The sequence below is a fragment of the Pongo pygmaeus genome, chromosome 5 (assembly GCF_028885625.2).
Source record: "Pongo pygmaeus isolate AG05252 chromosome 5, NHGRI_mPonPyg2-v2.0_pri, whole genome shotgun sequence".
Lineage (NCBI taxonomy): Eukaryota > Metazoa > Chordata > Mammalia > Primates > Hominidae > Pongo > Pongo pygmaeus.
In genome coordinates, this window is record NC_072378.2 from 64,292,918 (window position 1) to 64,306,399 (window position 13,482).

At 32.9% G+C, this 13,482-nt stretch overlaps 1 protein-coding gene across 1 annotated transcript in view; it reads right to left on the reverse strand.

The window, feature by feature from the left end:
• Nucleotides 1-13,127, reverse strand: part of LOC134739782 (protein eyes shut homolog) — a 203,377-nt gene extending 190,250 nt beyond the window's left edge. Inside the window, exon 1 of the mRNA XM_063666926.1 lies at nucleotides 13,020-13,127. The gene's annotated coding sequence lies outside the window, so the exon portion shown is untranslated. The remainder of the gene's footprint in view (nucleotides 1-13,019) is intronic.
• Nucleotides 13,128-13,482: the final 355 nt, after the last annotated feature.

The following is a 13,482-nucleotide window of genomic DNA, read 5'->3' on the forward strand; positions in this document are numbered from 1 at the left end:
TTTCATGATCTGTTTAGCGTTCACAATTGTCATCTGAAGAATGGTTTGTCTATAGGCTATTCCACCATTGCCAGAAGCCTCCAGGATTACTGTTTGCCTTTATGTGTGTGTGCTCTTCTAAGTCCACAATATCTTAGATTTCTGAACACTCTGATCTTTGACAAAATACAATTTTCATAGTGCAATGTTTTCTAAATCATTTATTTCCATTTAACTCTGAGCTTCTCACTTGAATCAACCTCCCACTGTGATAGTTTTCCAAAACCTTGCCATTGTATCCTGCTATAGTCTGAATGCTTGTGACACTCCACAGCCCCAAATTTTTATGTTGAAATCTGATTTCCAATGTGAAGGTTTTGGAGATGGAGTCTTTGGCGGCATGATGATATTCTGAGAGGGAAAACCTCATGAATAATTTCTGAGGTTTATAAGAAATTCAAGTCCTTATAAAAGAGACTACAGTCCTTATAGAAGAGATCCTTCATCCCTTCTGCCATGTGAGGTTACAGTGAGAAGATAACCACATATGAGGAAGTGAGCTGGTACCAGACACCAAAACTGTTTGTGCCTTGATGCTCAACTTTGCAGCCTCCAGAACCATGACAAATATGTTTGTTGTTTATAAGCCACTTGGTCTATGGAATTTAAGATATGGACTCTGAAATATTTGCTAAGAGGTTTAATTGACCTAGAGGGTTTGGCTCAAGAACAGCTGTAGAATGGCTAGGGATGTAGCTGGTAGATGTAGATGTGTTTAGAATTTAACAATTAGGGTTAAACAGCTAGGGATGTAGTTGGTAGATTTGTTATAGCACTGCAAACAAACTCACCCTTTTCTTATTAACAACCTTTCTTATATTATTTATTGAATATACTTTTACCTTATTGCTTCATTAAAACCTGTTTCATTATTATTGCATCATATTCCTTTTGTCCCTCTTAAGCAAGTTTTTTTCTATATCAATAAAACTTCAGACTCAAGAGGTGGGATTACATTCCCCTGGTTATTCATTGACACAAAGAACCTATTATTTTCTTTTTATTTCCTAAATTCTGGACTACTCTAACTTTTTAATTCTATACAACTCCTCTTAGGCTACAGAGCACCGATAAAGAAAAATCACACAAGTTTGAAGACTGATGTCAAGAAATGTGTGAACTGGACTTCAATAGTGCCTAAATTTTTATAATGGAAGACTCTTTCAGGGAAGAGACAGAACCTCAGTAGAATCAACACTGGTACAGTGATAAATTTATTAGCTCAAGTAGCAAATCGTGGGAGTAGAAGTGCATTCGGCTCAGGTACATTAGGGACTATAACTTTGCCATATCTGTTTGTCTTTTTATAGTTTTCCTTATTATTGTTATGATTCTATCCTTCTATGAACTTTTTTTCTTCCAACTTCAGGACTTCCTTTTGCCAGTAATTGTAAATTCATGTTTTGTATGGTCAATGTCAAATAAAGTCTGAGCAACATTTGCCCAAATTCTTCATTCAAGATTCCAAGAATAATTTTTGATGTGGTTTAGGGTAGATATTAACTCTAGTCAAAGTAGCAACTCCTAAAGAAAAATGTGGTTAGGAAAATCATTTTCAAGTAAAATAGACACTATCACCAGCATACAGGAAAATGTATATTCATTTAAATGTGAAATGTTTTTTACTCTCTGATATGGTTTGGCTATGTTTTCCCACCCAAAACTCATGTTGAATTCTCAAAGTTGGGGAGGAACCTGGTGGAAGGTGTTTGTATTATGGGGGCAGATGCCCCATAAATGGCTTGCGTCATCCCCTTTGTGATAAGTGAGCTCTCGTTTTGAGTTCATGGGAGATCAGGTCATTTAAAAGTGTGTGGCACCTTCGCTCCCACCTCACTCTCTCTATCCTCTTGCCATGCAATGTGAAGTTGTGCTTGCTTCCCCTTCACCTTCTGCTGTGATTCTAAGTTTTCTGAGGCCTCTGCAGCCAGCCCTCCTGTACAGCCTGCAGAATTATGAGTCAATTAAACCTCTTTTTTTTTAATAAACTACCCAGTCTCAGGTAATTCTTTATTGCATTTTGAGAATAGACTAATATACTTTCCTTCAATTATAAATTGTTATTTTTCTAGTCACTTACAAAATATAACCATACCTCCAAATTCCAGAGAACATGGATTTCATCAAATAAGTCCCTCAAATTTCTACCAGTAAAACCTCTAGTCTTACCTATATCTCCATCCATACTTTGTATTTGGTTACTTTATTACCAAAGAACGACAGATTCATCCCTGTTGATCTTGACGAAGTCCAATTTATTAATTTTTCCATTTCTGGATCCTGTTTTTTGTTTCAAATCTAAGAATTCTTTGAATAGCTCTAAGTCCCAAATATTTTCTCTTATGTTTTGTTCTAAAAGATTTATGATTATATGTTTCACATTTAAATCTATGACCATTTCTATTTAAGATGACATTTAATGTTATCACCAGATTTGTAGATTACCATCATACCACATTCCACTGCCCTCTCTGTTAATTATCTTCTCTACCTCCTGAAGATGTAGTTTCTACTTCTGGTCTAACATCTTCCTATGCATACATTAGGATTACTAAGTGTGATTGGATCCTAGCAGGCAAGAGATGATGCAATTGAACTCAGAAATATGTGGGGAATTTAATAAGGGACTACTTACAACGTGCGGCAGAGCATGTGGAAACCACCAGAAATAGAATGAGGTCTTTTCTGCCACCCAGGAGCTGAGCGGAGGTAGCTGGTGTTAGAACCTAAGGCAGAGGAGCTGTGTGGAGACCACTGCCTTAGGGAAGATAACCTGATCAGTGGAGGGGCACAGCCAGCTTGAGGCAAAACACAGAGGTAAATGAGGTAATAAACGTATTTGCATCTGTCTCTTCCTTTCCTCTTATTGCATATTGGGGCTCCCATTTGCCAAACTCAAAAGAAAGCATGAAAAATACAAGTCATGTAGTGTAGCTTCTTGGACATTGAGTAGATCTGAAAGGGTTAATGGAAGATAGCCATAGTCTCTTAAGCCCCATAACATTTTGATAAACAAATCTTGCTTTTGTCTCATGTTGCCCCTATTTAGCCTCGTTTCTCCTTACCACTTTTCTACCAAATATTTTCAAGAAGGAATCTAGTTTTACTATTGCCACTTTTTAATTTCATCTGTACAGTCCCACATATATCATCATCAATGACTAAACTCCACTGAAACTCTTTCTGTGAAGGTTACCAAGGCCACTTTAGTAATAGTTTTCTGGACCATTTTCACACCAAATCACATTGGACTGTCCAATCCTATTTAGGACTTTCTTACTACTTCTTTCTAATTGGAACTCTCCCATCTTTTGTGTTCACCTTTGACTTCTCATTGTGTGTTCCTTTCCCGATCCAGCCTTTATATTTTAGTATTTCTTAGTAACCAATCCTATGAAAAAACTTGACCATTCCATATATACTTCTTTTTGACTGATGCTTTATAAAACTATAGTCCTTCCAGAACTTTCTCCTATGCTTCAGATGCACATACTAGGATTATTTAAAGGAAACCTTGATTTTAATAATTTACAATCTGACAGATTCAGTATGCTTGAAGCTCAGCTGATCTCCCTCTTCATTAAATGTGCTTCTTCCACTCCTGTTGCCCTAAAGCAATAATCCATTTATCCGACCTAGGAAACTGAACATCATTTTCTTTTTTTCTTACTTTACACATCTGAACACCACAACATTCTAACCTATTTTGTCTGTAACCTAAATATCTCCTGAAATTATCCAATTACCTAACTCAGCCCTGTTTCCATACCTCTGCAACAGACCACAGCTTGATTACTGCAAGCAGTTAATTTTTTCTCTTTCCAGTGTGCCATAAGTAGATTTTAGGTGCCTTGTCACAAAAAGAAAAGTAACCATGTGAGATGATAGATGTGTTAATCTGCTTCGCTATAGGAACCATTTTACTATCTATATGTATCCCATAAATCATGTTGTAAATCACAAATACACAAAAGAAAATTAATTCAAAAGAAGAAAAAAATCAAATTTTACTTTATAATTTAGAATAATCTCCCCAAATTTTTGTTTAATTTTTCCCCAGATTAATAACTTCCCATTGCCCCTAATATTTCTTGGGTGACAGTTCTGGTTTGAATTCTGTTTAAAACTCCAGCTTCATGCTCTCAGAGTAATTTTAGCTAAACTGAATGTCTTTGAGGTCTTTGAATTCCCACAGTTTCTGTTGCCTTTGCTCCCTATTTTATTTTAAATTTATTCCAGGAACATGTATAATACGAGGATATACATGGCAGTTTAGAACTTATCAACATATACTTCTTTCAATTTAAAGGGAAAAGACCATTTTTCACATGCTGGGAAATAGGTAGTTGACACATTTGAATAGATTTGAACAACCTGAAAAGCATATATAGTGAAAAAGTTTAAAAGTTGAGGACAGAATGCTGAATAATATCACAGTTTAAGGGTGAGTATTGTGCTGGAAATGAAGAAAGGTACACATTTAGAAAACAATAGCGTTGTTATTGCTTTTCAATTTTTCAAAGCTTTCAGACCATTATGAATTCAATGCAAACAATCCTTCTCTGTGATTTTTAACTTAATTATAATTTTGTCTCCTTGTTAGAGTGTCAGGAGTACATTTTCTCCTTTTGGCAATGCAAATAAAAATGATTAGTATAAAACGTAAGGTATAGTTAACATTTCTCTAAGTTTACCAGACCTGTCATCCTATTGTGGCACATAATAGGTAACTCAGCTGGGATGGGTCACACATTAACTTGTTGATAAAACCATATAATATGTTTATATTTATGGTCAATTACAGTATTTTTTCACTTGATATGCTCACTTTACAGAAAATATAGTCAAATATAATTACCCACCCAAATGGAGCACTCAATAGGTTATAAAGGAAGAAGGAATAAATAGGTCTGGTCCATTAACATGAAATAAAATTAAAATAGTAGAATTAAATACATGTTTGGCCAAGATATTAAAGAGCTTTGAATCTAAAATAAGAGAAAGGAATAAAAGAAGCAAAAAAAATTTGTTTTAAATGGTAGATAGAAATATTCACATCTTTCACTCAGGTTCCCTATATGCTTGCTGCCAAAATAACCTTAGCATGTTAGCACTTACAATGAACTAAAGGTAATGATTTAATCACCAGGAAGAAGAACACAATACTGCTAATAAAAACCAATATTTGCTCCATATTTACTGTTTAATTGCTAGACAGAACAAATGAAAGACAAAATTAACTTCAATTATTTAATGAATCATTTTTTTCTATTGGATTACTAACTTATTATGAACTCAGTATTTTACAGTTCATTCAATTTATTTGACCACTCCTCCAAAATAATACTCATATTGTCATTTGCATTAAAGAAGTTTAATTGACTTTCGGTTAGTATTCTAAATTGATCTGGACTTGACTTTAATACATTTCCAGAACATTAGAGATGGTTGTTTGGGTAGCCCAGCCAAAATATTTTATACTCCAAGAATCTCTAGTATAGCTGTAGATTGAGTAGACTGGAGCATTTAATTACAGCATCTGTAGTTCCCCATTGTAGCTTGACACAAGAATGACTGAATATGGCCTGTGAAGGCTGAAAAACTAATTTCTCCGTTATCTGCACTCCAGTCTTTTTCACTTCACAAGCACTTAAAAATATATACTTAAATCTGCTTTCTAATTAAAAGTTCCCATAACAGAGTGTCCCTATCCAGAAAACAGCATTATTACTCTGGCTTTCAACACACTTAAGCATTTTTATTTTGCTGAGTTTTGTTCTTCTTTGTTTACTTTCTTTCGTAAACATGTTTAATGCCTAATTACCATTTCAGCTTTTATATTAATTACTACACATTTAGAGACATGTGTCTTTAAAGCTCTTGCTAGAGCTTTAAAGATAAGACATTTGCTCAAACATTATTTTCATTTTACTTGTCTATATGTAGCTTTATCAGAATGACATTCTTATTAAGTACTTACTTCTTGAGAATCAAGCAATAATTTATGACAAAGCCTTATCTTTTTTGCATTAGCTACTGAAAACTTTTATATTTTAGAACAAAAGAGTAACAACTTATTTCTCAGCACCAATATATGACAGAAATACAAGGACAATTGTTTTAACAGTGATATATGCAACATTATTTTCCCCCAGAACTCCTTCATTTAATGAAATTCAATACATGCAGGTTTCATTTTATGAATTATAAAGTCATCAACAATTTAGTTTGATGCCAGTAAATTCACATTTAAAAATTTGAATTGTGCATCATACTTTATTTTTAAATTGACAAATTAAAAATGTATATATGTAGCATTCAATACGATGTTTTGATACCTGTATGCATTATGGAATGGTTAACTAACACATGTATTACCTCACACACATTTTGAGGTGGTGAGAACACAAAATCTAATCTGTAAGTAATTTTTAAGTATATAATACATTGTTTTAAACTATAGTCATCATGTTGTACAGGGCATTTTGAATTTATTTCTCCTAACTGAAATTTTGTATCCTTTTACCAATACCTCCTCTTGGATGAACCTGTAGGACATCATGTTAAGCCAGGCACAAAGAGACATATACCGCATGATCCCACTTATGTGTGGAATCTAAAAAAAGATAAAGTCATAGAATCAGAGAGTTGAATCATACCTTTCTGTAGGTACTAGCATTAACTTCATATAGATTACAGTATCACTGATATATTAATAGGCAATATTAATATTAATAGGCAATTTGAGTATTGTGGTCTTTTCTACCCACTAAGAAAGCAGCCCTATTCCTGAAATATACTTTGCTTCTTTAAATACTTCATTGATAAGTAAGACACTGCCTCAATTTTGTCAGGAACAACATTTACATGGTAGGCAGTTATCTTCTCTTTACTTCCATTATATTTCATGGACATTAGTTTTAGAATTTAAAACTGCTGATTGGGTAAGGGCTGCCTTATTGATTAGCACTGATTATAATATATTTTAAGGAAACAGTTATAACTATGTGAAAAAATAGCATTTTTCACATACCCAACCCCATTTAGTTCTGGGGGAAAGATGAGTAAGTGTGCTTAATCCCAGGTGTGTGTTTGTATGTGTGTGTGCATTTATGTATGTGCTTAATAATTACTTTTCTCATGTAGAAAGAAAATTTATACTTTGAGGCAGTATTTAATCTCATTTACTTTACACTCAAAACATAAAATCCCCTACTTAATACATTTTGTATATCAAGACAAATTTATACACAATCAATTTTTGGAAGTGCTGGGCATAGAGGGCTTTTAATAAAGAGTGCCTCAGAAAGCCATCACTGGCCATGACAATAGACACGTTAATGACAACAGTGCTTATTAGGAATGACTTCCTCGTATCTTTTTGTTTTAATTAAAATAGAAAATTGTGGTATTCAAACATGGAAAATATGTATGCAGTCTGTATCCTGCTTTGCTACATGAAAAGCGTGAGGTTTTGTTCAGGTATATTATAATAATTATATCAGGGAAAGTGAAAACTCATTTTTACATATTAAATTTTTTGTTCATTTATGAAGAAAAATTAAGTCCACAGTAAACAGAAAACAAAATGATAACACCCTTTCCTTCAAAAAGAAATACATATTTGAAATTTATTTGCTAAGTTCAGTTTCTAAGACTAGAATTTGAAAGGGAGCCAGATTAAATCAAAGCTAACCACTTACGCCAGTGGATGAACACTTCATGGAAAAAGAATTGTATTGAGGAATTTATTTTGCATATTTATTTGTTTTTTAAAAAATGAAGAAAAATGTTTTTAAAAAATGTTCATTGTTTTTTAAAAAATGAAGATATCAAAAAAATATATAGCATTAATAACATTTTGTATGAAAGCTATGCTATTTTTGGAGGATCTGTAATTTTAGTACTAGAAACTAACATGCATAAAAACACTGCATTATTCAGCTCTGCAGAAGTAATTACACCAAGATTTTTCTAATTTTTTATATTGTTCCCATAAATGGACTATATAATCACAATCCCCTTTTCGGACAAATACCTTTTTCCAGTATGTGCTTTAAAAAGTTATAACTGGTAATAAAACGTAACTTCTATAAATGGCAAAATGTTTGAACTAAGGTGAATTCTCAGAAAAACACTCAAATTCTCAGAAAAACACTCAAGGTGCCATATCTTACAATTTCATGTATTTGCTAAACAGTCACTGTATATATTCTTTACATTTTCAAACAAATTCATAAATGCATAAACTCATGAAGTTATGTATTATTATTATGCTACAAATTTTACTCGAAACAGTTATGAATCTAACCTAGTACAATGCGGTAAGAGTCATCTACTTCTTATATAAAAAAGATAGACATCATTTTATCAAAATATGTGTTCGTGCAAATAAACATCTAATAGATAAAACTTGGACTATATCAACAGAAAATGATCATTTTCTACACCAGGGGTCAGCAAATGTTTTCTATAGAGGACCAGATAGTAAATAATTTAGGATTTGCAAGCAAAGAGAACATATACTCTGTACTTGCGGCTGAAGCAGCCATCCACCATACATAAACGAATGGGTATAGTCGTGTTTGTGAGAGGCACAAAACAGGTAAAGGCCTGGATATTCTCCCACAGGACATATTTTGCTAATCTGTATCTATTGAATTCCAAACAAGTACATTTATCAAATTAGTGAATCAACTAAAAATTTACCAACTTAATCTTGTGATTTTAATGTGTCATTCTGGAGTTACATTGTTTATGTGTATTATTTTTCTTTCTTTGGGAAAAAGACTGTGAAATCACTAACAGGCTCAGAGCAAATTTAATCAGAAAACAAAGAGTTACTAAGTTTTACAAATAGAAATTATTTGTGCTTTTTGCATAGAAACTGAATTCATAAATGGATTATATGTACACTTTTTTCAAAAATTGTATTTATTTATAACAATAAAAAAATCAATTCTAGTGAGGTATTCAAGGAAAGTCTTTCCTATTAGCATTGAAAGGTTAATTCTTAACAATGCTGTGTCTTTATAGCAGCGTGATTTACAGTCATTTGGGTATATACCCAGTAATGGGATGGCTGGGTCAAATGGTATTTCTAGTTCTAGATCCCTGAGGAATCGCCACGTATGTTTATTGTGTCATTATTCACAATAGCAAAGACTTGGAACCAACCCAAATATCCAACAATGATAGACTGGATTAAGAAAATGTGGCACATATACACCATGGAATACTATGCAGCCATAAAAAATGATGAGTTCATGTCCTTTGTAGGGACATGGATGAAATTGGAAATCATCATTCTCAGTAAACTATCGCAAGAACAAAAAACCAAACACCACATATTCTCACTCATAGGTGGGAAGTGAACAATGAGAACACATGGACACAGGAAGGGGAACATCACACTTTGGGGACTGTTGTGGGGTGGGGGGAGGGGGGGAGGGATAGCACTGGGAGATATACCTAAAGTATAATAATAATAAATAAAAATAAAAATAAAAATAAAAATAAATTATCCTTATTAACAATGTAAACTAAAAAAAAAAAAAATTCTTAACAATGCTGGTTGCTGTAAAGAACAAAGTACCTTAGCCTTAGTGGTTTAGCACAATAACAACTCATAAATTAATTTGTTTTTTTATCTCTCAGTATAATAGGGGTATTCCTGGTCCGTGAACATCTTTTTATGTAAGAATTAGGGACCTATGCTCTTCCATCTTCTGGCTTTTCTCTAGTTTTTCAGGCAACTCCAAGAAGAATGTAGAAGAAATGAAAAAGTTAAAAACTGTGAGATATTTTTATGAACCACATTGCAAGATAAAAACTACTATTGATTTTCTGTTGGTCAGAATTCATTCACATGGTCTCATCTATATACAAGATAATTAAGCCTGTGCCTAGGAGCAAAAGAAAAAGATAAACACGTAGCCATCTTCTGATATACGAGACATGTTTCCAGCTGAAAGATGTATAAGAATATAAACTGAATTAGAAAGTATTTATGTCTAGGATAGGGTGTCTACAGTATAAATTTATGTGATGTGATTACCAGAAAAATATTATACATTATTAGGTACATGCATTTTAAAATAATTTAACCTTGTTTTTGCTTTTTTATGTATGTACAGTTCCATTGAACATGTTAATGTACCATATAAAGCTAAGGCACTACCATTAACTGAAGAATCCTTTTCATTATAATTCATAGATTAAAATATTTAGCATTTAGTATATGAAGGTTAAAATATTTATGATTACCTAACATTTCTATTCATGCTTTACAAATTCTGTTTTGTTTTAATGGAAAATATTTTGGTTTGGTTTTGGTTTTAGGTTTTCTGTTGTTACTGTGTTTTATTTGTTTATTGTATAGATGGGGTTTCACTTTGTCGCCCAGGCTGGGCTGCAGTGGCACAATAATAATTCACAGAAGCCTCAACCTTATGGGGTCAACCAATCCTCCTGAGTCAGCCTCCTGAGTAGCTGGGACCACAAGCATCCCACCACAACTGGCTCATTTTTCCTTTTTATTTTTTAGAGACAGGGATTTGCTATGTTGGCCAGGCTGGTCTAGAACTTCTGGCTTCAAGCAATCCTTTTGCCTCAACCTCTCAATGTGCAGGGGCTACAGGTGTGAGCCACTATGTCCAGCCTAATGTAAAATATTTTGAATCAGAAATTATTTGCAATTGTTTATTTGTAAATTAAACTTTTATTTTAGAGTAGTTTTAGATTTACAGAATAGTTGCAAGGATAGTACAGAGAGGTCCTGTATACTCCATAACAAGTTTCCCCTGTATTAATATCCTATGCTACTATGGTACATTTGTCACAACACATGAACCAATATTGATGTTATTAAGTAATGTCTGTACTTTATTTGTATTTCCTTAGTTTTAAGCTAATGTCTTTTTTTCTGTTCCAAGATCTCTTCCAAGATACCATATTACTTTTAGAAGTAGTATTTCCTTAGGCTTCTCTTGGCTTTGAAAGTTTCTCAGGCTTTTCTTGCTTTTGATGACCTTAACAGATTTGAGAAATTCTAGTCAAGTATTTTTTAGAATGTCTGTCAATTGGGATTTGTCTGATAATTTTTTGATGACTAGACTCGGAAAGTGTACTTTTGAAAGGAAGATAAGAGACAAAAAGTGCCATTCTCATCACTTCATATCAAAAGTTTAGGTTATTAACACGGCTATGTATGTTGATGTTAACCTTGATCCTGTAGCTGAGGTAGCAATTGTCAGATTTCTCCACTGTAAAGCTACTCTTCCCTCCATGACCCCCTTTTTACATGCCATACTCTTTGAAAGCCAGTCACTATCTGCTGTCCAAATTTAAGGGATGGGGAGTTTTGTTTCACTTCGTTAAGTTCAAAGTACCTACATAAATTATTTGGGATTATTGTACAAAAAGATGTGTCTATTACTTCTCATTTATTTATTCAATCATACATTTCCATTAGTATGGACTGTTACATATTTATATTTTGGGTACCAGCCAATACTCCTTTATTTTGGTGCTCAAATCATTCTAGCTTTGATTATTGGGAGCTCCTTCCATTGGCTCACTTTCACTTAATCTCATACTTTTGTGTTTAAGTACTTCCACATTTTCTGGCATTACAATATTATTCATGCTATATTCCATGCTTTAGTCCTAAAATTAGCTAGATCTCTAAGGAGATTTGATTTTTTTAATTCAAGAATGTATGAAAAACCAAAATCTGGGCATTAGAAAAACAGCTATTTTTTAAATGAAGTCTACCAGCCTGGGCAACATGGTGAAACCCTGTCTCTACAAAAATACAAAAACTACCCTGATATGCTGGCATGCACCTGTAGTCCTATCTACTCAGGGGACTAAGGGGAGGATCACTTAAGCCCAGGACGCAGAGGCTGCAGTGAGCTATGATAGCACCACTGCAACCCAACCTTGTTGACAGAGTGAGATCCTCTCTCAAAAAATAAAAAATGAAGTCTAATATTTTTACTGAGATTACTTAGGCCATTCCCTCTGTATCTTTAAAGATGTATAATTAAATAAGTATGAATTGATATCCCACCTACCCAAGCATGATAAAACAGTCAATTATGTAAATATTACATATATGTTCGAACATTGTTGGAAATTATAATTAAACAGTTATTAATTTTTGGCAGACATTGTGGTATTTAAATAACATTTCTCATTTAAATTACATTCAACTAAATGAGCTAGATATATTCCTATTGTCATTTAACAGTAAGAAAGTTATAACAATGTGTTTAAATGGATGTAAAATATTTGAAGTGGGGCATACAATCTTACATTTTTCATAAGTAATTATAAGATACTTTTTTAAGGTAAATAGGTATAACATTTAAAAAATCTAAATTAATTTTATTTAGTTGAACAGTTTCAAATTTCTTAGCTTAGAAAGAGATACTAAAGTTCAAGGAAGTATTCAATGAATTAGTATCTATATACTAGTTGCAATAATATATTAACATATTTATAAGGCAAAGAAAGGATTTGTTTAGTTTATGGAGAAAAAATACAATTCCTGAACTGAAGTTGAAGAATTACCATCCAAGTTGAACACTGAAAAATTAAACAGTTTATTAGTTTAGAAAGAAAAAAATCTTGGTAATTTCATAAGAAATTAAATAATACAGAAGAATATTTCAAATATAACATGTTAGGCTGGTAATATATTCCTTACTTACTTTTTTATTGTATCTTTTGGTTTCACTGGTGACCTTTCAAATAGAAAAATAAGAAACTCAACTATTTTAGTGTGTATGTAAACAAAACTAATTTCACTCTAGTTTCTGCCTAAGGAATAATTGGTTGGTCACTTTAGAAGCTGACTTTAAGAAAATGAAGGACTAATAATGTTGTTGGAAGACTGAAATGAGTTCAGACAAGAGACAGAAGTGCTTTTTAAAGTTAATTATGTTTGCTTTTCCTTCTCCCTTGGTGTTCCTTACCTTTAAATGGAGGCACACACTGGCAGAAGTAATTACCAGGCTGGTCAATGCAGGTGGCTCCATTTTTGCAGGGATGTGAAGCACACTCATCTATATCAATTTCACGTTGCGTACCTTTGGAAAATAGTAAAAAAAAAATGTTAAGTGTTAACAAGACAGGCATGTATCAAGTTGTAATTCTTAAATTTGCACAAGCCTTTAATCCACTTAGGATGACATCTGAAACTAAATTTATTAGATAAGAATGCCACATATATTACTATCAGAACCCATTTATTTCACCTTGCTACAAACTGTAGTAACTTCTCTTAGAATTACTAAAAGGGCACTAATCTCTTCTGAGTTTGTAGGCATGCAAAGTCTCTTTAGATGTGAACTAATTTATCTTTTGCTGGAGAGTCTAGAGATGGTGCAGATATTTCAGGTTATTGAAATGCAGATCAAATGTTAGGTGAAAGGAAAT